The sequence below is a fragment of the Felis catus genome, chromosome B4 (genome assembly GCF_018350175.1).
Source record: "Felis catus isolate Fca126 chromosome B4, F.catus_Fca126_mat1.0, whole genome shotgun sequence".
In the NCBI taxonomy this organism is placed as follows: domain Eukaryota; kingdom Metazoa; phylum Chordata; class Mammalia; order Carnivora; family Felidae; genus Felis; species Felis catus.
This window is the reverse complement of record NC_058374.1, coordinates 138,773,765-138,795,488: the sequence shown is the minus strand read 5'-3', so window position 1 is coordinate 138,795,488 and position 21,724 is coordinate 138,773,765. Positions and strand designations below refer to the sequence as shown.

At 62.2% G+C, this 21,724-nt stretch overlaps 1 protein-coding gene across 4 annotated transcripts in view; it reads right to left on the bottom strand.

The window, feature by feature from the left end:
- GRAMD4 (GRAM domain containing 4) overlaps window positions 1-21,724 on the bottom strand; it is a 75,086-nt gene that overhangs the window by 41,471 nt on the left and 11,891 nt on the right. The window contains exon 1 of one of the 4 annotated variants that reach the window (XM_045062525.1): window positions 21,184-21,336. The exons of 2 other annotated variants lie outside the window; for them this stretch is intronic. The gene's annotated coding sequence lies outside the window, so the exon portion shown is untranslated. Of the gene's footprint in view, window positions 1-20,921; window positions 21,153-21,183; window positions 21,337-21,724 lie in introns of those variants that run through there. One more of the 4 variants, XM_045062527.1, reaches the window with a different exon arrangement.

The following is a 21,724-nucleotide window of genomic DNA, read 5'->3' as shown; positions in this document are numbered from 1 at the left end:
CACAGCTCCTGGGCCGTGAGGCCTTGGGTCCCTGCGAGGGTGGGGGCCTGGACAAGACTGCTGCAGCCTGCTCTGCTGCTTACCGCCTTTCTAGGCCCCAGCTCCGCCTCTGAGACGGGAGTGAGAGCAGTAAGACCAGAGAGTTCCAGGAGCTCCAGACCAGAGAGCTCCGGGGGCTCCAGATGATGCACCCCGGGAGCCTGCCGCCGGCCCCAGAAAACAGGCCAGCACCCCCAGGCAAGGCGGGCAGGGAGGGGGCTGAGCAGCATGGGACCCGTCAACTCGGCCCGGGCTGTCCCACTGGGGAAATCTCACGGAGAACCGCAACGCGGGGAGAGGCGCTTCCTGTTTGGGACCGTTTGGGATGGAGCAGGTGCAGGGCTGTCAAAGGGCCCTTCGATCACAGCCCCCCACCGCCAGGGGCCCTCTGCCCCCTCGGCAAGCTTTCCTGCCCTGAGCAGGGGATGCCAGCAGTGGGGCCCACAAGGCCCCAGCCGAAATGGACCAGACCTTGCTCTGGTCCTCGAGAACAGCGGAGTCATGTGGGGGGGAGGGGCTGCAGGGGCTCCTTCCAGCCTGCCTGGGACACTACAACGTGGCCCCGTGTGGCCCTAGGGGCAAAAGCCACAGGACACACAATGCCCAGGGCCCCCAGGGACCCAGGGGAGCCCAGAAAGGGCGATGGGGGCCATGGGGGAGGGGCAGCACTGCTCCTCTGGAGGGGTGGGGGGGGGGCGGCCACCTGGACAACCAGCTGTCGTGAGCGCCAGATGGATGAAATGGGTGAATGAAGGAAAACACAAACACACACACACACACACACACACACACACACACACACACACACACACCTGAAGAAAAGAGAACTTCGTGCCGACCAAGTCCCTAGAGTGGAGGTAACAGTCTGTGTAATAGAAATGACAAAAGTAATCACAGAGTAAAAGAGTCTGATAATCAACTGGACAAAACTAAATTTCCACTTGCTAAAAACAATGCAGTGGGAGGGCGCCTGGGAGCCTCAGTCGGTTAAGCGTCCGACTTCGGCTCAGGTCATGATCTCACAGTTTGTGGGTTCGAGCCCCACGTCGGGCTCTGTGCTGACGGCTCAGAGCCAGGAGCCTGCTTCGGATCCTGTGTCTCCCTCTCTCTCTACCCTACCCCACTCACACTCTTCCTCTCTCTCTCAAAAGTAAATAAAACATTAAAGAAATTAAATAAAAATGCAGTGAAACAAGGGATACGTGTAGCAAATGTGGTGTACTGAACGATTACTATCCTTGTCCTAAGACCACTTGAATAAACGGGCAAAAGTTCCAGGACCCTGGTCCACAGACGGGCCAATTCCCCGGGCAGAGGAATTCACGGCAAGAGGAAATCGACCACTCCTGGAGCAAAAACCTCCAACTTCACCAAAAAGGAAACCAAAGCCACTGCACGCGGCAGAAGGCAGCGGGATCCGTGCACAAAGACGCCCTCGGAACCAGTGACTCCGTCTCCAGGGCAAAGCCAACACGTGGGGAGAGTCTCACCCTCAGATCGAGTTGTGACCCAGCAGCCCTGCCCGCTACCCACCCGCCCCCAGACGGGGCAGGGCAAGGAGTCCTGGACCATCACGTGGGACTCCCACAGGACACCATCCCCGAGTGACACAGGCAGCTGTGACTGCCATCCCGGTCACCGTGAAGGCAAACAGGTGTCCAAAACAACTAAAGGGGACACAGGACCCTGCGTCAGGTTTACGGGCCCACAGGTGGTTTGTAAAACCTCCTTCTCCAAACGTCCTAGGATGCTTTCCTATTGCTTTTTTTTAAGTCCATTTATTTTGCGAGAGGGCGAGCGAGCAAGGGAGGGGCAGAGAGAAAGAGGGAGAACCCCAGGCAGGCACAGCGCTGTCAGCGCACAGCCCAACGCGGGGCTCGACCTCATGAACCGTGAGAAGGTAACCTGAGCTGAAGTTGGGTCGGGCGCTTAACCGACTGAGCCACGCAAGGGCCCCATTTTCTCAGCTCAGAAATAAAAACCTGGGTACGGGAAACGCAGCAATGCAAAACCTACTCCCTCTCACTCCAAAAAGACCGGCCGGACTCCTCGGCGTCGGGGGACAGTGGGGTGCGGAGGCTCGCGAGCCGGGACACCTGGCTGACTTCTGCCCAGCGGAAAGCGGTCGGGCTTGCTCCTGTACCCCTGGCACGGCTCTGGCCGGGTGGGCTCTCTGTCTGGGGCTCTCTATGGCCCCTGAAGCTGGGGCTGCCGTCCTTCCCGGTTCAGCTCCAGCAAGCTAATGAGGCGGGGACACGAGGACAGGGGACAAAGCACCGAGTGTCCAGCCCGGCACCATCGGAACGCAACGCACGCCTGGGCCCGGCCCCACACGCTGGGCTAGCCAGGGCCACATCCCTCCAGCCGCCAGCTCAGCCCAACCCTGGGCTCCTCCTGCTGGCTACTCTCGTCAGCCTGTGACGGGGGGGGGGGGCAAACACACAGCCCATCAGAGAGAGGGGCTCCCAGAGGCCCACTCCCATCCCCGTCGCCCTGCTCCCCCAGACCCCTTGGGCCCCTCGAAGAACGAAGCACCCGCACTGCTGTCAGATCAGGACCACAAGCCGTGACTCCCCAGCCACCCCAGCGGGGGCCGGCCCAGCCTCTGAGGGGACCCCACCGAGTTGCATCCCTGTGCCGGGCCAGAGCGTAGCCCACCCCACCCCAGGACGGCTGACCGCACCTCAGTCACACCTGCAAGGTCTCTAGTCCACGTAAGGTCACGTTCACAAATTCCGGTGGACGTGAATTTGGGGAGGACACACCGTGCCAGCCGGTACACCCCCCCCCCCTTTCAGAGGTAGACAGAAAACCATTATGGAGCATCGTCTCAGACACAGACAGGAGGCCGGATCTCGGACAGAGCCAGAGTCGAGCGGGCACGCTCTCGACGCATCTTACCTGCACCTCGCGTTCCGGGTGCCTGCGGCCACGTGTCCCCAGCCCCCCAGCTAGTCCCCCACTCCCCAACCCTACCTTCCCGCCGCCCTCCCCACAACCGGCCTTCTACAGGCACCCGCAGGCCACCCCAGGCAGCTCAGGGCAGCTCCTGTGAGCCCACCCCCCCCCGCCCCCGCCCCCTCCCAAGGTAGACCAGGCGCTCAGCGGGACCTGCTGCCCCCGGCCCCGCAGCCCTCAGAGGGAACACCTCTCTGTACCTCCGTGCAGAAGCAGGCGCGCCGGGAAAGGACCCTGGCCGTGGCTACTCCAGACCCCCGCCCAGAGCCGGGACGGTGTGCAAGGACCCTGTAACCCTCTGCCCCGGGAGCAAGCACGGGGCACCTGGTGCCGTGGCGCAGGGCGGCGGGGCTCGCCCAGCTCAAGGCAGCACCCACCAGGCCCCGCGCCCTCCGCACAGGGGACTGAGTCTGGCCGCGCCGGCCCGAGACACAAAGCACGCTGCTCTGGGAACCCGATGAATGCCTTCTGGACACACAAAGGCGGCAGTGTCTAGGGAAACTGGACTTGGAAACCACAAAGGACTTTATTTCCCTTCCCAGCCAAGGTTTTTTAAACGGTGGGTCCGGGTCTCCGGCCCCGGCCGCGTCCCCGCCATCCCGCCTCGACACGCAGTGCGCACCGCTCCCCGGCCTGGCTTCGTCTCCCGGGTTACCTGGCGGCTCTCCGGCCGATCCAGGGATGAACGGTGTCCACTTTCCCACAGGATGCAGGCCCGTCCCAAGCCCATTCCTGGGGAGCCCCAGACGTGGAGAACTGGGCGCCTCCCCGCAAGCCAGTCCCAGAGACCGCCTGGCCCTCTGCCACGTCTCCATCCTCTGGGAACACGGCCCCAGACTCCTCGGGCGGAGCGGCCTGGGGCGGCCGCTGTGGACCCCGAGGCTTTGCAGGGGGAACAGGAGGGCCAGGGAGGAGGTGCGGCCTCAGGTGGGTCCCAGTCAGCATCCCAAAGCCTCGCCCCCAGAACCCGGCACCCACACCACTCCTGCCCGGCCCTGCGGGGCCCTGTGCCAGGCCCTCCGGGGAGGAGTCCGAGGCCTGAAACCCACAAGGCACGCAGGACCACGGACGCTGCCCCCAACCCCGTGCCAGGCTCACGATGTTGGCTCACACCCATGACCCCCGGGTTTCCCCAAACTCAAGGCTTGTCTGGGAGCCACATCCCTCACCCCCGACGAACACCTCGGTCCTGCCAGGCTGGGCATGGTCGGTGAGACCCCAAACGCTCCTGGGGTCAATACCCAGGCGTCCTGCCCCAACCCGGCACCCGCCGGCCTCCCTGGGAGCTCTGCTCTGGCTTGTCAACGGGGCACCTCGCTGGTAGCTCAGCTCTGCCCGGCACAGCACGGAGCCGCCTCCCGCTGGACGCTGTCTACGTCCACCAGCTGCTCCAGCCACGACCTGGAAGGAGCCCCCAACCTTGGGATCACCCCACGGCCACCTGCAGCCAGCACGGCCCCCCACCTCCAAACTGGGCCACACACCTGTGTGCCTCTCCACCCCGACCCCTCCCTCCTCCCCCGCTGAGACCCCGCTCCACGTGGCAGGAAACCAGAGCCCGTGGCATCCCGCCGGGGGCCCTCCCGGGGCCTCCCCGGCCCAGCCCTTGGGGGTCCTCTGCCGCCACATTTGCTCCTACTGCTGGGCCCTTCTGGCTTAGGGGTGTCTCCCATCCCAGTGCCTTTTTCTCCAAGTAAGAGCCATCACCCCATCTGGTTTGGGGTCCTGGAACGCCCAGCTAGCTCCGTTGTTTGGGATCTGTGTCCCCAGCCGCACACTGTCAGCACGCGGTCCCCCCAAGGGCAGTGGCAGCCACCGCCCTCCAGGGGACACGCCAGCCGCAGACAGCGGGTCAGCGGGTTGGCCTCGGCAGGGCTGGCATGTGCCAGGGTCACACACGCTCATCCGGCAAATGAAGGAATGATGGGGCCGCGCCGACGGGGCTCTGAGCGCCAGGAAATCCGGGGCCTTTCGCCGGCTCCAGGCCCCCCGGCCACAGCTGCGAGGAGCTGTCCCCCCACAGAGCCCACAGAGCAAAGGGCCGTCCTCGGACTCTGCCCAGGAGCCCAGCCGAGGCCCTGCCGAGCTTACGGCCCCTAATCCGTGAACGCCTGTCGAAAACGCAACGCCAAGGCTTCAACAACCTGGGTGTTTCCACAAGGTGGGGGGAAGGGAGGCCTGAACGTCTTCCTTGGCGGGCGTCTTCCGGGACCGTCCGTTCCCACAAAGGTCAGGCCGAAGCCATGGTGTGCATCGAGCCCGTGGACGACCGACGAGGCCCACGTCCTGCCAGCTCGGCGACCCTGACGATCACCCGGGGGGGGGGGGGGCGGCGCGGGACAGCGGGAGCGCCGGGAGGGCCCGATGGGCGCTGCCACACCCTTTTCCGCGACCTGGGGTCACACCACGGCGTGGATGGCGCAGGACTGCGCAGGGAGTGGCCCCGGGGACCCGCGCGTGGAGACGAAGCTCAGGCGACTACGAGGAAGTAAACGGATACGAGGCTGAGCGGCTCACGCTCACGAGCAACGGCAAAACCCGCGGCTCTCTCGCCGGAAAGCCGCGTGGCCAGTGGTGCTCATCGACGCTCCCCCGGATCTTCCCTCGACCCCCACCCTCGGCACAAGTACGGCTCCCACAGGGACGACGGCTGGCGATTCTGTTTGCGTTAACAAGACGAAGGTGCGGACGGATGGCGCCTCAGAGCCTCACTTGTTCATCTGCGACGGGGCGAGGGTGCTCCCTGCTGACGGGGAGGACAGTTCTCTCGAAGAGGAAGACTTCCTCGACCTCTGTGTGCCATTCACGGTGGGCGGCTATGCCCGTCACACGTTCACCCCACGTTTTCTCCGTCGCTTCGTTAAGCCTACACTCGTAGCAGGTGCCCGTTTCTGTGGTGTGGCTGCTTCCGCCGTGGCCGTTTCCAAGCCACCAAAGTGACACGCAGGCCTGAGTGCAGGGCGGGGGTAGAAGCCGCGGCCTCTGGCACACAGCATCTCCACCACCCAGACACGACAGACACACGCCACCCCGGGATCACACCCGGTAGTGAAAGCAGTGACGTGGGGATGCCCGGGCGGCTCAGTCGGTTGAGCGTCTGACTCTTGATCTCAGCTCAGGTCACGATCCCAGGGTCCCTGAGATCCAGCCCCGCGTCGGGCTCTGCAATGTGTCGGCACAGAGCCTGCTCGAGATTCTCTCTCCCTCATTCTCTGCCCCTCCCCACCCAAAACAAATACACGTTTTTTTAAAGTAGTGATGTAATTCAGATAGGAGGGGTTTCAAGCACTGAATACCTTTGTCAACGTATCCAACTGTACGTTTACGTGAGCTCCCCAAGTCCCCCCAACGTGACAAAGGTAACAGGGTGCCAGCGAGCTGCCAAGAGCTGCTCCAGTGCCCTGTCCTGCTCCTTCTGCCTCAAGCTGTTGAGGCCACACAAGATCGGGACTCAGTAAACACGAGGCCACACGAGATCGGGGCTCAGTAAACACGAGGCCACACGAGATCGGGGCTCAGTAAACACGAGGCCACACGAGATCGGGGCTCAGTAAACACGAGGCCACACGAGATCGGGGCTCAGTAAACACGAGGCCACACGAGATCGGGGCTCAGTAAACACGAGGCCACACGAGATCGGGGCTCAGTAAACATCATGGAACTCAGCACTCCCACTTACCCTTCTTCCCCAGCAGGGCCCAGCGATGGAGGCGAAAATCGGGAGCCGAGGTCAAAATGCAAAAACTTCCAGCCCAAGAGGGTTGAAGGGACCCAAGACAGTCCTGGAAAGCGGGACCCAGACAGCACACTCACAGGGCAGAGGGGAGGGGAGCCCCAAAGCACACCCCACCGAGGCACGTGGGGCGGGCCACACCCCACTCACCACCCCCGCCATCCCAGCCCCCCTCGGGTCACCAACGACCAGATGCCAAGACCTCCCCGGGGCCCCTGGGACCCTGCCAGGGACATTCCTGCTGTCTGAGCCACCACCAAGTGACCACCTCACTCTTCCCTCCTCTGGCTCCGCGCCACCTGCCCGCCTAGCCGCGCGGCTCCCGGCCCCAGCGACGTCACCCCTGCTCGTGCATCCCATAGCACACTCGTGCGGGGGCACAGTGAGGGGGCACGCGCCCGTCCGAATTGGTCCCAACTGTCCTACGTGCCCCATGCGTGGAGAACCCACCGGGAGCGGGCTCCGTGCTGAGCTCGGACCCGAGCTGTCTCTCCTCACCATCCAGGCAGGGAGAACACCACCGGCCACGGCAGCGTGCCCACGGGTGGGTCACCCCGCCTCTGCCGGTGCCCGGCTCCTGACTGTGAAGGGCGCGAACGAACTCCCTTCTCAGAGCACTGCCGGCATCGCGCTCAGTCGTGCCCGGCAGGCGGAAGCGACCCCGGGAAAGCCCCAGGTCCCACCCGCCAGAAACACACTGAGCAGACGTCACTAGCCCCGCACCTCCGTCCACCTCCACGTGCACCACTGTCACTTCGCCTTCGGGGCGCTGCGGTGACGTCCCCACTTGGAAGATGAGGGTAAGAGGCTCCAGGACACCCGAGACCCCCCAGTCAGCAGCGGCTTCCACGCCCCCACCCCCGACAGGCAGGAGAGGAAGGGGCAGGCGGTGGGTGAGCAGAGACCGCCCGCGGTGGGAAGCCAGGGCCACAGTGCCCGAGACTCCAGCAAGGGTTCCGACCCGGCCCCGGGGAACAGCAGGCGGCCGATCGAGAGAGGGCGCGGCAGCCCCCCGCCCCGCCAGCACTCCATCACCAAGGCTCAGCCCTGCCACCTGCCCTGCACAGAGCAGACCCCCGCCCTCTGACCCCCGCCCTCTGACCCCGCTGGGGACCAGCCCCAAGGATCGGGGGTGAGGTGCACAGAGGCAGGGCCACTCAGGTCAAGACCTGCCCTCCCTGGGCTTTAGAGTAGCAGGAAGAGACAGGTGTGAGCCAGGCCCATCCGGGGGCCCATCTCCAGGCATTTGGGCCTCAGCCCAGGTGCACACAGCAGAGGACCCGGACAGCCCCAAGCAGGGGGTCAGAACGCCTCCCGTGGAATGTTCACAGGGCACCGACACAGGGAAGGACGAGCCCCAGGCCTCCTGTGCACCCCAAAATCTGTGCGGGGCCCCAAATCTCAGGCAAGAATGACAAGCTCCCGTATCCCAGGTGTCATAGTTCCCGGTCACAATGCTGAAACAATAGTTCTATTGTTAAACCAACTGACAGAAGGAGAGACTGAGGCCGGGGAAACAGGATGAGAGGGAAGTGGCACATCAGAAACAGGAACCAACCTCACTGGATGCCGCGACCAGCCCCCGGCCCCCCACAACTGGACTCGAGAGCCTGAGCTTGCCCTAACCCCAGATGGGCCCAGCTATCCAGCTCTCGCTGGCACATACCTCTATTAATGCATCCCTTACTGCAGGACAGCCCACAGGCCCCTCTGCCTAGGAGACCGAGTGGGGAGCCTGGCTGAGTGGCCACACAGATGTTTATTTAAACAAAACAAAGCCAGCAAAAAAACCTAAGGTTTAGGAGCAGGTAGACAAAAACCTCTGTGTCGTGTAAGCCAACAGAATGAGCTATTAAAAATGCACACAGATTTATTTCAATTCCCTCCACTGTCCTTAGCAACCAGGACCTGGGAAGACCCAGCCAGTGAGGCTGCCGGTAGGAACCACCTTCCAGATTCCGGGCACCAGTCATGACTTCCTGCCATGGCCCTGGCCCAAGTTCCTGAAAGCAGAAAGGGGCGTGGCTCGCAGCTGTTTGCAAACGGGCTGTTCTCCAACTGCGTTTCACCACTGAAATACTACAGGCGACACGCGTGGGGCGGGCAATCCCGTTCTGTAAGGGGCCAGGTAGGAAATGTCTGGGGCTCGGCGGGCTGCGTGGCCTGTCAGAACTTCTCAACTCCGCCCAACTCCGCCGTGCCACCGGATGGGTGTGGCTGCAGGCCAGCGGGCCAGGTTTGGCCACGGGCCATGCCCTAGCGTCCCTTGTCCTACGGCGATAAGTGCCCAGCAGACCAAAAACTCTCGAAACGGTCACGGTACTTACTGGCCCAGTAGCGGGGCGCCCGGGCCCTCCCTAAGCACTGGGGTCCCATTTCCTGAGCATCACACACTGACTGGTGTGTGTCCCCATCACCATCCAGTCTTCTTAAGGAAAGAGGTGAGGGGCGAGGGGCCATCCATGGCGACACTGGGGCAGCCTGGGCAGTCTCTAGATGAGATCTAGAAGGATCTTGGTGAGGGAAACCGACACGTCTCCGTGCACCTGGGTCGGGTGCCGGGGGCTTCTCCCCAGTCCCCCATATCCCTCCTGAGGCAGCAGGGCTGGCTGGAAGGACAGCCAGCTGCGAGCGGCCACCAGCCAAAAGCACTGACCACCCCGGAAGGCCGCCCCCTGGGTCTCAGGGCAGTGTCCCTTGCTCCGCAGTGACAGAGAGCACAGTGAAAACTCCAGGAGCCAGCCCCGGGCCCCGGCTCCCGCCCACAACATCCAGTCCACGCTTCTGACTGTGCACTGTCCCCTCCCTACACGAAGGCTCTCCAACCACCGTCCCTCACTGTCCCCTCCCCAGAGCAGGAGACCTAACAGGGCTGTCACCTGGCCATCACCTGGTGTCACCTGCTTCCAGGTGGGTGAGGTGCATTTTAAAGAACTTCCTAGTCCTCAGGCAAATCCAGCACCAAGGTAAACAGCCCTCAGGCGAAAAAGGCACCTGTCCAGAGGCAGCTTTGTTTCTCTTGTTTGATCTCGGCTCCCCCAAGCCAGACCCCTCCCCTGCAGACCAGGCCCCGGACAGTTACGTGAGGTGTCAAGCACCCCATGCCCCAAAAGGTTTTCCGGTGTCTGACAACACACAGCGAGAAGGTGGAACCCGCGTTTCCTGCTCAGCCAGCCCAGAAAGGCTCACAGCTCTGCCCGGGGCAGGCCTGGCGCAGACGTGCGGGCTGGCACTCACGCCGCGGCCACGTAAAGAAAACATCAGAAAACCCACAAAACACCCGAATCCTCAGAGTTGTCTTTGCGCCGCGCGCCCAGGTAACTGCCCAGCGCCGTGTGGCCAATGGACGGACGGTTGGGTCTCCGAGTGTCCCCGCTGCCAGGCGGCAGGGGGGCTCCGCAGGGCAAAGACACGGCCGCGCAGCAGGTCCGGCACGCGGCCCGGGTCCTGACGTGCACACTGTCACCCTGCAGCTGCATCGCGGGGCAGAGCCACACGCCAGATACTCGGAGGGACGGCAATGAGCAGGCGCTCGGCCGGTGTTTAATGAGCACCTACTATGTACCAGATGCAGGAATGCAGAGGAGGCATGCCCACCGCGCAGGAACTTCCTAACCACAGAACGGAGGAGCCGGGCAGGCGGGGCACAGGCCCCACCGGCCAGGGCAGGCCGTTCTGAGCTGCAGAGGAAGGCACCCCAGGGAAAGAGAGCACAGACGGGGAGCATGTTGAGGCCAGGTGGGGACCGTCCTGGGTAGGGAGGGCAGCCTGGCCTGAGAGGACTCAGGGCACAGGGAGCACCCGGGAGCCTTGCCACCCGCAGCAGCCGCACTGAGAAGCACACTGCACTGGGCCCATGGACTTGACCCCTTCCCACACCACCCTCCCAACCCAATCCCACGTGCCAGCCTCCGGGAGGCTGGACCCCGGCTCCCGCACGCCTGTCTCTGGGCCAGGCCCGCACTAAGGACTTTGTGAGTATCGGCTGTTTGTGACTGCGGCGACCCCTTCTACACAGAGGGGGACGCAGCTGAGAGGGACTCACAGCCATGACAGGGGAAGATGGAAGGCAGGGCACAAGGTGCCCTGGGGTGCAGGGTGATGGCTCACGGACCTGCCTGGGGCCTCAGGGCAGCCAGGCTCAGAGTTGTCCATTTACCAGATTCCCAAGCAAACACCGAGGCCAGGGAGTGCAAACCACACCCTGGAGGCCACGAAAAACAGCAGCGGGTCCTGAGAAGACAAACACAGGATGACCATAGGACCCGGAGGTCCTGCTTCTGGGTATGCACCCGAAGTACCCACACCGGGGCTCGGCGGGATCCGGACAGCGGACACACACTCTGTGGTTTACACGCACAGAGCAGTATCCCTCATACACGCGATGGGGTGCTGGCTGACATGGGCTACGACCCGGATGGACCTTGAGGACGCTGTGCTCAGTGAAGGAAGCCAGGCACAAAAGGACTAATTCGGCACAATTCTGCTCCTATGGTCCCTGTAAGAGTCACATCCATAGCTACAGAAGGTAGGTGAAGGCCCCCGGGGCAGAGGACGGGAACGGAGAGTTCGCGTTTCATGGGGACAGGGCTTTGGTTTGGGAAGATGAAAACGTCCTGGACATGATGGTGTGTTGGTCGCTCAACACTGAATGTACCGAATGCCACCAAACTGCACGCTCAGAAATGGTCAAAATGGTACATTTTACGTTGTATGTGTTTTATCACCTTGCATGTAGTATATCACACTTATCGTATTATGTATACTTCATTGTGGTTATAGATAAACACACAAGGAGAGACAGCATGAGCAAAGCTCTCTAAAATAACCTATAAATCTAATGTGATTCCCCTAAAAATATTACAAAAAGACTTCAGAGGAAGCAAAATGAGCTAAGGCTAAGGTTCATAAGGAAAAACAGACAAACCCAGAATAACCCAGAAAATTCTGGAAAGCAGGAGTAATGAAGGTGACCAGTTCCACCACATGATGGAACATGCTAGAGCTACAGCCGTTCTACAATGTCCCAGCCTCCAGTGGGATCCAAGTAGCATCTGACATCAGGGGGAAGGGACACGCTATCCAACAAAGGACGTGGGGATATCCGGGCGGCTGTGTGGAAGGAGATAATGTTGAAGCCACACCTCATACCTTCCCCAAATACACTCAAATGGACCAAAGATGTGCACGGAAAACAAGGGCGGCATCCGTGTAGAGGTGGGGGGGTGGGCGAGGGTGGGGGGCAGGAGGGTCCAGGACCTCGGGACTGGACGGGGCCTTTCCAAGCAAGATGTGAATCACCGGAAGAACACAGATTATGTTAAAAAACAACCTTCAAGGCAAAAACCTAAGTAGTCAAACAAATGATAATCTAGGAGAAAATATTTGCAACACATACGACAGAGGATTAATTTGTCTAAGACTGATAAACAGCCCAGCAGAAAAATGGGCCAAAGACGCAGAGAGCTCACGGAAAAGGCAAACAGTCCTCTGACCTATGGAAAGATGATTAATCTCCACTTATAAAGAGAGAAACACAAGTTAAAGTTCCATGAGCAACCCTGAGAAACCCTTTTCCCTAACAGACCAGCAAACATGCAGCGGGTGGGCGTGGGAACAAGGAAGCAGGGGCCCCTACTCAGTGGGGGGCACCCAGGGCAATTTTGCAACATCCACTATCCTTACGGGAAAGTCTCCTACTCATACTTGCAAAATGATGTAGAGGCAAGGTCATTTCGTTGCCACATCGTTTTTGTGACAGTGAAACGAGGCTGGATGCACCCTCAGGTCCACTCACAGGGGACAGCCACACAAGGGAGCCCCCACGGCCTGAGCAAGGAGGAGGACCCTTCAAATCCTGCGGGAGACCTCCCAGCCTGGGCTGACTGCTATCAGCCCAGTGCGTGCAAGCCATCCACCATCCAGCACTGGAGTAAAGGGGGGAGGGGGGAAGGGGGAGGGGGGAAGGGGGAGGGGGGAAGGGAGAGGGGTGGAGAGGGTGGGGATGGTAGGAGGGAGGAGGGGAAAAAGGGACAGAGAAGAAGGGGAAAGGGGATAAGGAGGAGGGAAAAGGAGGAGGGGGAGGGAGGAAGGGGGAGGGGAGGAGGGGAAAGGAAGCAGAAGGGAGGGGGGAGGGGGGAGTGGGGGGAGGGGAGGGAGAGGGGAGGAGGCAGGAGGCACTGGAGACTCATCCTCAGCTTCAACCCCTTTTGGATCCTGAAGGTGTTGGCTATTCCACAGCAAAGGACATTTTAAAATTGTTTTATTTTATTTTTTTTTTAATTTTTTTTTTCAACCTTTATTTGGGGGACAGAGAGAGACAGAGCATGAACGGGGGAGGGGCAGAGAGAGAGGGAGACACAGAATCGGAAACAGGCTCCAGGCTCTGAGCCGTCAGCCCAGAGCCTGACGCGGGGCTCAAACTCACAGACCGCGAGATCGTGACCTGGCTGAAGTCGAACGCTTAACCGACTGCGCCACCCAGGCGCCCCTAAAATTGTTTTAAATAAAGGAAGGACTTTAAATAAAACAGAAAAAAACGGGAACAAGAACCTTCATTCACCACTTCAGGGAAATCTCTCCCAAAGCCAAACAAGCAGTTCTCGGAGCATGGCTCAGGAACCTCTTTTGGGGGGACCCATGAGGTCAAAAATAAGGCCACACTTGCTTTTCCACACTCGCCCTCAGGCGGCCCACGGAGAGACGACATGGCAAAAGGGACATGTGACACATGAGCTGCCAGTGCCCCCACAGTTTTCCTTTTTGGGGGGGGGGGGACACGGTGATTTTTTTTTAATAAGAATACGCTATTTACGTAAACACGGAATGGGTTTATAGTTGGCAGTTTCTGATAAATTAATACCTTTAGATTTCTTAGTTTTACTTTTTTTTTTTCTTTTGAGAGAGAGAGAAGGCGTAGAGGCAGAGGGGACAGAGAATCCCAAGCAGGCTCCACACTCAGCACAGAGCCTGACTTGGGGCTCGATCCCACGACCCTGGGATCATGACCTGAACCGAAATCAAGAGTCGGGCGCCCAGCTGACTGAGCCCCCCCCCGCAGCGCCCCGCTCGTACCCATGCATATCGGGGCCTTCTGGTGACCTCGTAACCGAAGACTACAAAGGGTTCGGAGACCAGGGTCTGAGAGCCACCAGCCTACCCAGTGACCCTGGAGAAGGGGCGCAGGGGCGGGCTGGTCGGTCCACGGTTCCCCCCGACCCCAGTCCAGGCCTCGAGGGGTGGCAGCTGGGTCCCGGTAGGGAGCTGTGTCCGCAGGCATGACCAGAGTGGGCCCCAGGCGTGCAGCAGGCTGGGCCGCAGGCCTGGCGGCGGGGAAGCGGCAGGCTCTGTGGCTGAAGGGCGGGTGACAGACGGGAGGCGGGGGAGGGGGGACGGGGCCTGAGCGCCGCCTGCTCTGTGTCACCGCGCGTGCAAGAGTGGCACCCTCACCTTACAGGGAAGACTTGGCCCAGAGCCATGCAGCAAGGGAGGGGCGGCGCCCCCGTTCCCGGCCAGGCCAGCAGCTACACCTCGCCCCTTCTCTCCACCTCTGCCCTCCCCCTTGGGGTTCAGGCCAGAGGAGTCCCCACGCACACGTCCTCTTACCCACCCCATCTGCTCACAAACACCCTCCCTGCCTCTGGGTGCTGTGCGACTTTCAGGGGCCACAGACGCCTCCTGCTCCAGGAAGCCCTCCCCGAAGTCCTCATCCACAGGTGTCTCTCGGTCCAGGCACACGGGCCCTGGGACACCTGGGCTCACACACCTGAGTGAACGTGCACACGTACACCGCCTTGCACCCCTGCCTTGTGCACACCCACTCTGCCTCTGAAGCCCGGCACGCACGGCCTCTGCGGTTCTCGGAGCCCAGCAGCCCGTCTCCCGACCCCCCTCCACCCACAGACTGCAACTCAGCAGGCAAATCAGAGCCCTTTTGGTCCCAGGAGCACACAGGCGCTGCCTTCCTGGGGGAAGGAATCGAACGCAGGTAAAGCAGAAGGGACGGGTGGCCGGGAGGGAAACGAACAGAAGGGGACCAGACATACCGGCCTGAGCGCACCAGGCCACCAGCCCCACGCTCCCCAGCCGAGGACCCGGGCGGCAAAGGTGCCCCCGTGCAGAAACGAGGCTGCGGCGGACCCCGCCCTGCTGGGCGGACAAGGCAAGCCTGGGATGCTGCACGTGGGGGACACCTTCTGTCCCCCTTGACGGTGACCTAAGGTCCCGCCACTGAGAGACCAGGAGGAGGTGGCAGCATCTGGGGGACACCTGCGGGCACCGTTCACAAGCTGGCGGGCGCTCTCCAGAGACCGCGGCATCACCCACCCTGAGAAACCAGACGTGGAACAGTCCATTTCACGGCCACTCGAGAAGAAATGATGCCAGCACCGCAGGGCCTGCCCGTCCGCAGGGCCCTTCCACAAACTGCTTCTGTAAACGGCGAACGTTCCCAGGTGCCTTTCAGGTTAAGATGGGCTTTGCGCTCGATCTACAGGGAGAAGGCAGCACTGGGAGCAAGAGGGGCCCGGGGTCCTCCTGCATCGCTCCTGAAGGGGGGCCCCTCCTGGGAAAAGGCTTCCAAGGTCACTTTTCTGCAAAGGGCATTAAAACCTCAACCGTGCATTTGCTTCAGCTCCAACAAACGGGACAGGACCCGCGGCCGCGTGGCCGTGACGCCAGATGGAGCTGATCTGAGGCAATGCTCTCGTCTCCTTCCACAGAGAACACGGGAGGTGGCGGTGGGGGGGAACCAATATCCGAAAGCACAACGGTGAGGAAAACGGCTCAAAGTCTGAAAAGCCATCGCATCCCCAGGCTCCAGAATCAGTAACGCGACCACTAACACCCAGGCCCCGCCACCGGGTCCAGGGCGCTCCCGAGCACGAATGTCCAGCCCCCATCTGTGGACACAGCTTCCAAACGCCTACGTGTCCTGTGCGGGGGCTTCTCCCCAAATCTCGTGCCGTCCCTACCCCGGACCCCACATCTCGGTCGGCTTTGTCCCCACACTCCCTCTGTGACAGCCCCCTCCCGGAGACCCCCCTCCTGCCTGATGGCCCTGCCTCCTCGGGGCTCTGGGGGCAGCACAGCAGGCGCCGGAACCCTGGCCCACCCACCAGGCCCACCCTGTGGCGCTCACCTTCCCCCACTCACCCCTGTGCCCCCTCCCCCCCCACCCTGCTTCCCTTCAGTTCCGGCACAGCTGATAAGGGCCTGTGCCCTGCAGCTCCTCTGTCCCACATCAGCTTCACCTGCCCTCAGAGGAAGTCACAGATGCACCACTCCCTCACGTCCCCATCGGACCACAGGGGCTCCTACCCCAGGGGGGCCCCACCGCTCGGCCGACCAGACCCCAGCGACCCGGGCCTCCTCGGGCAGCCAGAATCCGGCACCTGCAAATCAGACCAGTAACCAGCATTTCATCTCTTGAGGTCGGGGGGGGGGGGGGAGCCACTTAAAGGGTCCCGTCAGGATGAGGCCCAGAGGATGTCCGGCACCTTCCATGACTGGAATCCCCGGGCAGCAACAGCTGAGGAGCGAGAGGACCCCTCCGGCCCCTCCACGGCCACAGCCCTGGCCTCGGCTTACCGGAGCAGAAGACACCCCAACTTCTGGCTAGAATTCTCGCCAAAGTTCGACCCAGAAGAAGGGTCTACTGCCAAACCCTGAACCAGAAAAACGCAGCTGATCGGAACAGGCCGCCTTCGCACCCGAGAGGCAGCCCATGCGAGCAGAGAACAGGCAGAAGCCCACATTCCACGCAAACTTGCCCTCAAACAGGAACCTGCACCGCACTGGTTTCCGTCCTCGTTACGACGCTGCGGGCAGGTCGCAGCAAACGCGAGAGACGCCACTCAGGTCCAGGGGAGGCCCCGCTCACCGCATCACCTCGTCCCCACCCGCCGTGGGGCTCCCGCCACAGCCTGGCTCCGCGAAGGCCCTTCCGCCAGGACCCGCGCCGCCCGTGCCCACGTGGCACAGCCACGGGGCCGCCCCGGTCCAGCTTCCGGCACCAAGCTCCGCGATCCCGACGGAGAGCCCCCGTCCCGACCAGGGTCCAAAGGTCTGGCGGTGGATTCCCAGGGGAGGGCAGGCCTCACCGAGAGCGGCAGGCTCCTCGGAGACCTGGCCGATCCGGACTGACGGGTTGGCACAGCCCAGGAGGGTGGTTTCCCATCCTGCCCGGGGACAGCAGCTGACACGATCCCGCAGCCTCGAGACCTCGGGGACAGTGGGAAAGGCTCAAGGGAGCAACGGAAGGCCGCCTGCTCGGGCCCGACCCCCAGGTCGCAAAAGGAAACAAGATCCGGTCAACTGGTTCACCGGGAAGAGAAGGGCCGCCGGCAGCCCCCACCTCACTCACCGCTCGGCCCGGCTCCACCCACACAGAAGGCGGTCAGAGTCCCTCTGCTGTGACACAGCTGACCCTGCCGGAGAGGCCGGCCAGGGTCACTCATCCCCAGCACACTCACACCGACAGAAACTGAGAGCCCCGGGCTCGACCGGGCCACTTAACCGGTCAGACTCCCAGCCTGGGTCCCCGCTCCACGTCCCCCCAGACGGTTCAGGAAGAAGCGGGGGGGGGGGGGGGGGGGGGGGACCTGCAGGTACGTGACCCCTGACCTCCCCCCCCGGAGGGCTGCACCTGCGCACAAGCATTCCACAGCCTCCACCAACTGCCTCTGGATAAAGTGCATCCACCTGCTGCACTGGGTCCGCATTCCAAGCAAGGAGAACACGGGGGTGGCCGGGCCCTCTCTCTGCAGGACCGCAGGCTCATGCCGACCCACTGCGAGGCCCGGACCGGGCTCGGTCCTTTCCAGCTCCTTGGGAGAGCCCACCATGGGGACAGAGGGAGAAGGAGCGCCAGATGTAAGGACAGGAGAGCTGGAGGGGCCGGCTCGCCCGCTGACTGTGGACACTAGCCACAGTCCCCACCTCCGTGCGGCTCGAGGGTTCTCTCCAATCTCGGCCCCTCGAAAGGTGCAGGGGATCCTCGATGACTCCTGATGGCTTGAGGGGGGCAGCCGCCGGGGCGGTCTGGGCAGGGGTGTGGGTACGGGGGAGGTGGGGGTCAACGCAGCACAGGGCGGCCAACCCCGGCCAGGGGCTGAGCTGCCTGACGGGAGCCTGTTTTCCTCTCCAGGTCCTCCACGCGGGGACCCCACCACCTTCACGACCCTGGTGTCAGGGGCACAGCCAGCCTACCCCGGGGCTAGAAGACAAGGGTCCCAAGGGTAGGGAAACCCCTTGATAAAGGCAGGTTCACAGCCCAGGACACCGAGCTCGGAAGAGGCACCACTCTCCAAGGCAACCACGAGAAAACCCTGTCCTGAAGGCCAGTTCCCCCCACGTCACCTCCAGGGTTGTTTTGGAAACCCGAGGCATTCAGCCCAAAGGCAGGGTCTCCCCACTTGGTGCCCCTCTGCCCCCTCACTTCCCAGGAGCCTGCCAACAGCCTGGTCACGCCTCTCGGCTGCAGGGCAGGTTCTTCTGGGCCTGGTCTGCTGGCCACACGCAGGGAGGGGCTCACAACCCCCATCCCTCAATGCTTCGCCTCATGGGGGCCCCTTCCCGGCCCCAGGACACCCCCAGGGTCGCCGGAGCTCCGATCTTCCCCTTCACCGCAGGGTGGCCCCAGCCTCAGGGGCCCCTCTCCCATCCCAGGCCGTTCCCACACCTGAAACTTCTGGAAACACCTGCCGTCAGCAGGGCTCACCCCACCACCTCCAGAGGCACCTCACTCCCCCACCTCCCTCACCCCAGCTCTCCTCTGGCCACCTCTGGCCTCTCCCCTGTGCCCCACCCGTCCTGAGCACACCCTGTCCCTCACACCTGTGTGCTTTCATACCTGCCCCAGCCCCGGCCTCAAATGCTCCTCAGGCGCCGCCTCCCCAGCCCCCGCTCTGCCCAGACCACTTCTACCTTCAAGGTTCAGCCACAAGAAGAGGGTCAGGGAGGAGGGACGCCCCCGGGCAGATGTCTGGCCCTACCGACACAAGACAGTGTGGTGCGGGCCCAAGAAAGGCCTCCCCCAGGAAACGGGCAACCCGGGAGCTGATCTCCCGCTGGGAGAACCTTGTTACTCGGGGGTTATCATCAAGGTCCGTCCCCGCTCCTGCTTTGCTGGCGAGCTCGAGGGCACCTCTCACGTTGGAAATAACCGAGTGAACAGACAAGGGGGTCCTGCGTGACTGCTGCGGGCGGCTCCAAGGGCCAGGATTCCTCCAGGTCTGTGAGCCTGGGGCCCCGAAAAGAGAAGAAGATCCGGCCCACAAGTCTCCCTTCCTAAAGGTCTCCCCCGGCCCCATACACGCTACCCCAGAAACTCAGCCCCACACCTGCCTCCCCAGCAAAGGGTGCTCCACGCGGCCCCCGAGCTGCCTTCTGCAAGCGGCAGGGGAGCCCCCCATGAGAGGCGCTCAAGGAACATTCCGTAAATGGACAAGAGCGGCAAATTCCCCTCCTCATCCAACCTCACCCACCCCAGCACCTCACAGCCAGAAGGGCCTGTTCAGCTTCTGACTTCAGCTGAGGTTTGAGGGGGGTGGGGGGGAAGCTGGGCAGGCGGGAAGCCGGCCATGGCTCACCAGCCAGGACTCACGAACGAGGGTTCTGTAAACGCTTCCGGAAGGTTACCTTTCGCTGCTGGCAAGTGAAAGGCCCTGCAAACCACATAACCGTCAGCAAGGCTTGCGGGTTCCTTAAGGAGACACGCTACTTCCAAGCCTTTGAGACAACAGTGTAGATAAAATCAACTCCTATTATGTTTTTTGTTAAAATGGCTTCTTTTGAGAAAACCGACATGGAGAGATTTCTCATCTAGGTTATTCTGATGCTCGAAAATAATCACGGAGTAGGGTTTCTCTCTCCTAATTACACAGAATTTAGGACAGAATATTCATGTAGGTGATTCTGAAATACTTTATAAATGGGTCATAACAGGCTCTTTTTATCCCCAGCATGTTTGGGACGCAGCAGGGCCAGCCTCTACGCGCAGGGGAATGGGCCACAGGCTGGTCCCCACAGACGGAAGGCACACGAGTCAGTGACGCTCAAGATGGAAATCCCGCTCTGAATTCGGGGCTCCTGCAGGTGTAACCGACGTGGTTCCCAATCGGAATGGTAAAAAGATCCCGGAGAGAACGTGAACCCGGCTGTGAATGACCCTGTTGGCTCTAAGCGAGGCCACGGCTGACCTTTCTTGCTACGACTCAGGGCCGGCAACTCACCCAGCAATCACACAATTAGGCAGCCAACTATTGAGAAAATACACTCTTGCCTAACTTAAAAGGAAGCTCATCTGTCAACTAAGTCTGCTGGCAGGAGGACGGGGAGGTGGCCTCACGCCCCAGGTCAAGGGTCCTGGGGGTGGGGGTGGGGGGGTACTCAGGGGGGCAGGCATCACCTCCTCAAGCATGCCGAAATGCCCTCAGCCAAGTGGTGGGGGCTCTTGGATGAGGGATATGGTCCCTGCCCCCCCGGTGGGGCCTGCACTTATGGGCAAGGTCCCAATGTGCCAATGCCACCTGACAGTTCCTCTGTCCCTCTGTGGCCACAGCTAACTGTAGAGAGCCGGGGGGGGCGGGCGGGGAGTAGGGACAGGACACAGACCTTTCTGGGGTGTGTAAGCTGGGACACCAGCAACGACTCTGGCAGCATAGGCCGCACTCAGATTTGGTGAGAGTTGGTAAACTCACAGTCCACTTTCTGGCACAGCAGTAAGGTTAACGTGTTTTAGGTCTGGGATCAGAGCACGTAGGACAAAGAGGGACTCCACAGTCACACGCTGCGAAGAGGGAGGACGCAGTGACCTGCCTCGGGGCCTGTCCGTTCTGGGGCCCCTGCCTTCTCCAGATGCTTCTCTAAACGAGACCCTGGATCCTCGGCTGTGCTGGGACAGACCCCGTGGGCTCTCCCTGCCAACCTCTCAGGCCCATCCCTGCCCGGCCATGGCCTCTCTCCTGTGCACCTGGCCCGCACTTGGTTCTAAGCCCTGGGTTTCTTCCCTCCTCTCCCCCTGCCAAGCCGCACCCCACCCCCACCCCAGGCCCCTCAGGAGGAGCAGCCCGCAGACACCCACCGACCAGGCATACGGGCGGCAACCCCCCGCCTAGGCCACACACACACACAGAACCACGGCGCCCCAGCCCCAGGAGCGCCACCTTCTCGGACGGGGGCCCCCACACACCTCCAGCACCTCCTCGGCTCTCTGCCAGAAGGCAAGGGGTCCTGCAGCTCCAGGGGGACGCAGAGCAGACACAAAGGGCTGGACCAGGGGCTGCATGGGTCACGCTCCAGACTCTGCCCTTCCTGCCTCTGGGAAGAACCCAGAGGCCTGTTCAGGCCACCAAGGCTGATGCAGACGTGCCAAGGCCCTGGGTGACAGTGGCCTCTGTAATCACCCGGCCTCGCATCTCTCTGGCTGTGTGATCTTTCCTGAGCCACCTCACCTCTCTGTGCCGGCCCCTCCAGCTCTCAAATGGGGCCATTAGCGAAGGAGACCACGGGTGTGAGACCTGGGCCCCCGCGGCAAGCTCCAGAGTCCCCGTTACCACCATCGGGCGGCATTTCTGTGCGAGCCTTCCTGCTCCAAGTGCCCGTCCTCCCGTTCTTTAGGGTTCCTGCCCCACCCCCAGCAAAGCTCCCGCCCCTCTCAGAAGCGGTGACACAGGCTCCAGGGGCAGGGACGGCCCAGATTAGCGAGGCCTCCCTGGCCCCGCCCCGCTCCGCCCCCCAGGCCTCCGCTCCAGGCACCGCCCCCTGGGCTGGCTCAGCCTCCAGAGGGCAGAGCGAGACCGAGCCAGACCCCAGACAGCACCCTCCAGCAGATCCCGCCCCGCTGGCTCCCAGTGAGACAGCAAGGGCAGGGCAGGGAGCATCATGGTCGGCCCCTGGCCTCCCAGCGCTCGCTGGCCAGGTGCGGCAGGCACCTGCAAAGATGGCCCGAGCCCGAGCCCCCCCTTCAAGGAGCTCAGGGTCCAGTGGGGGAGA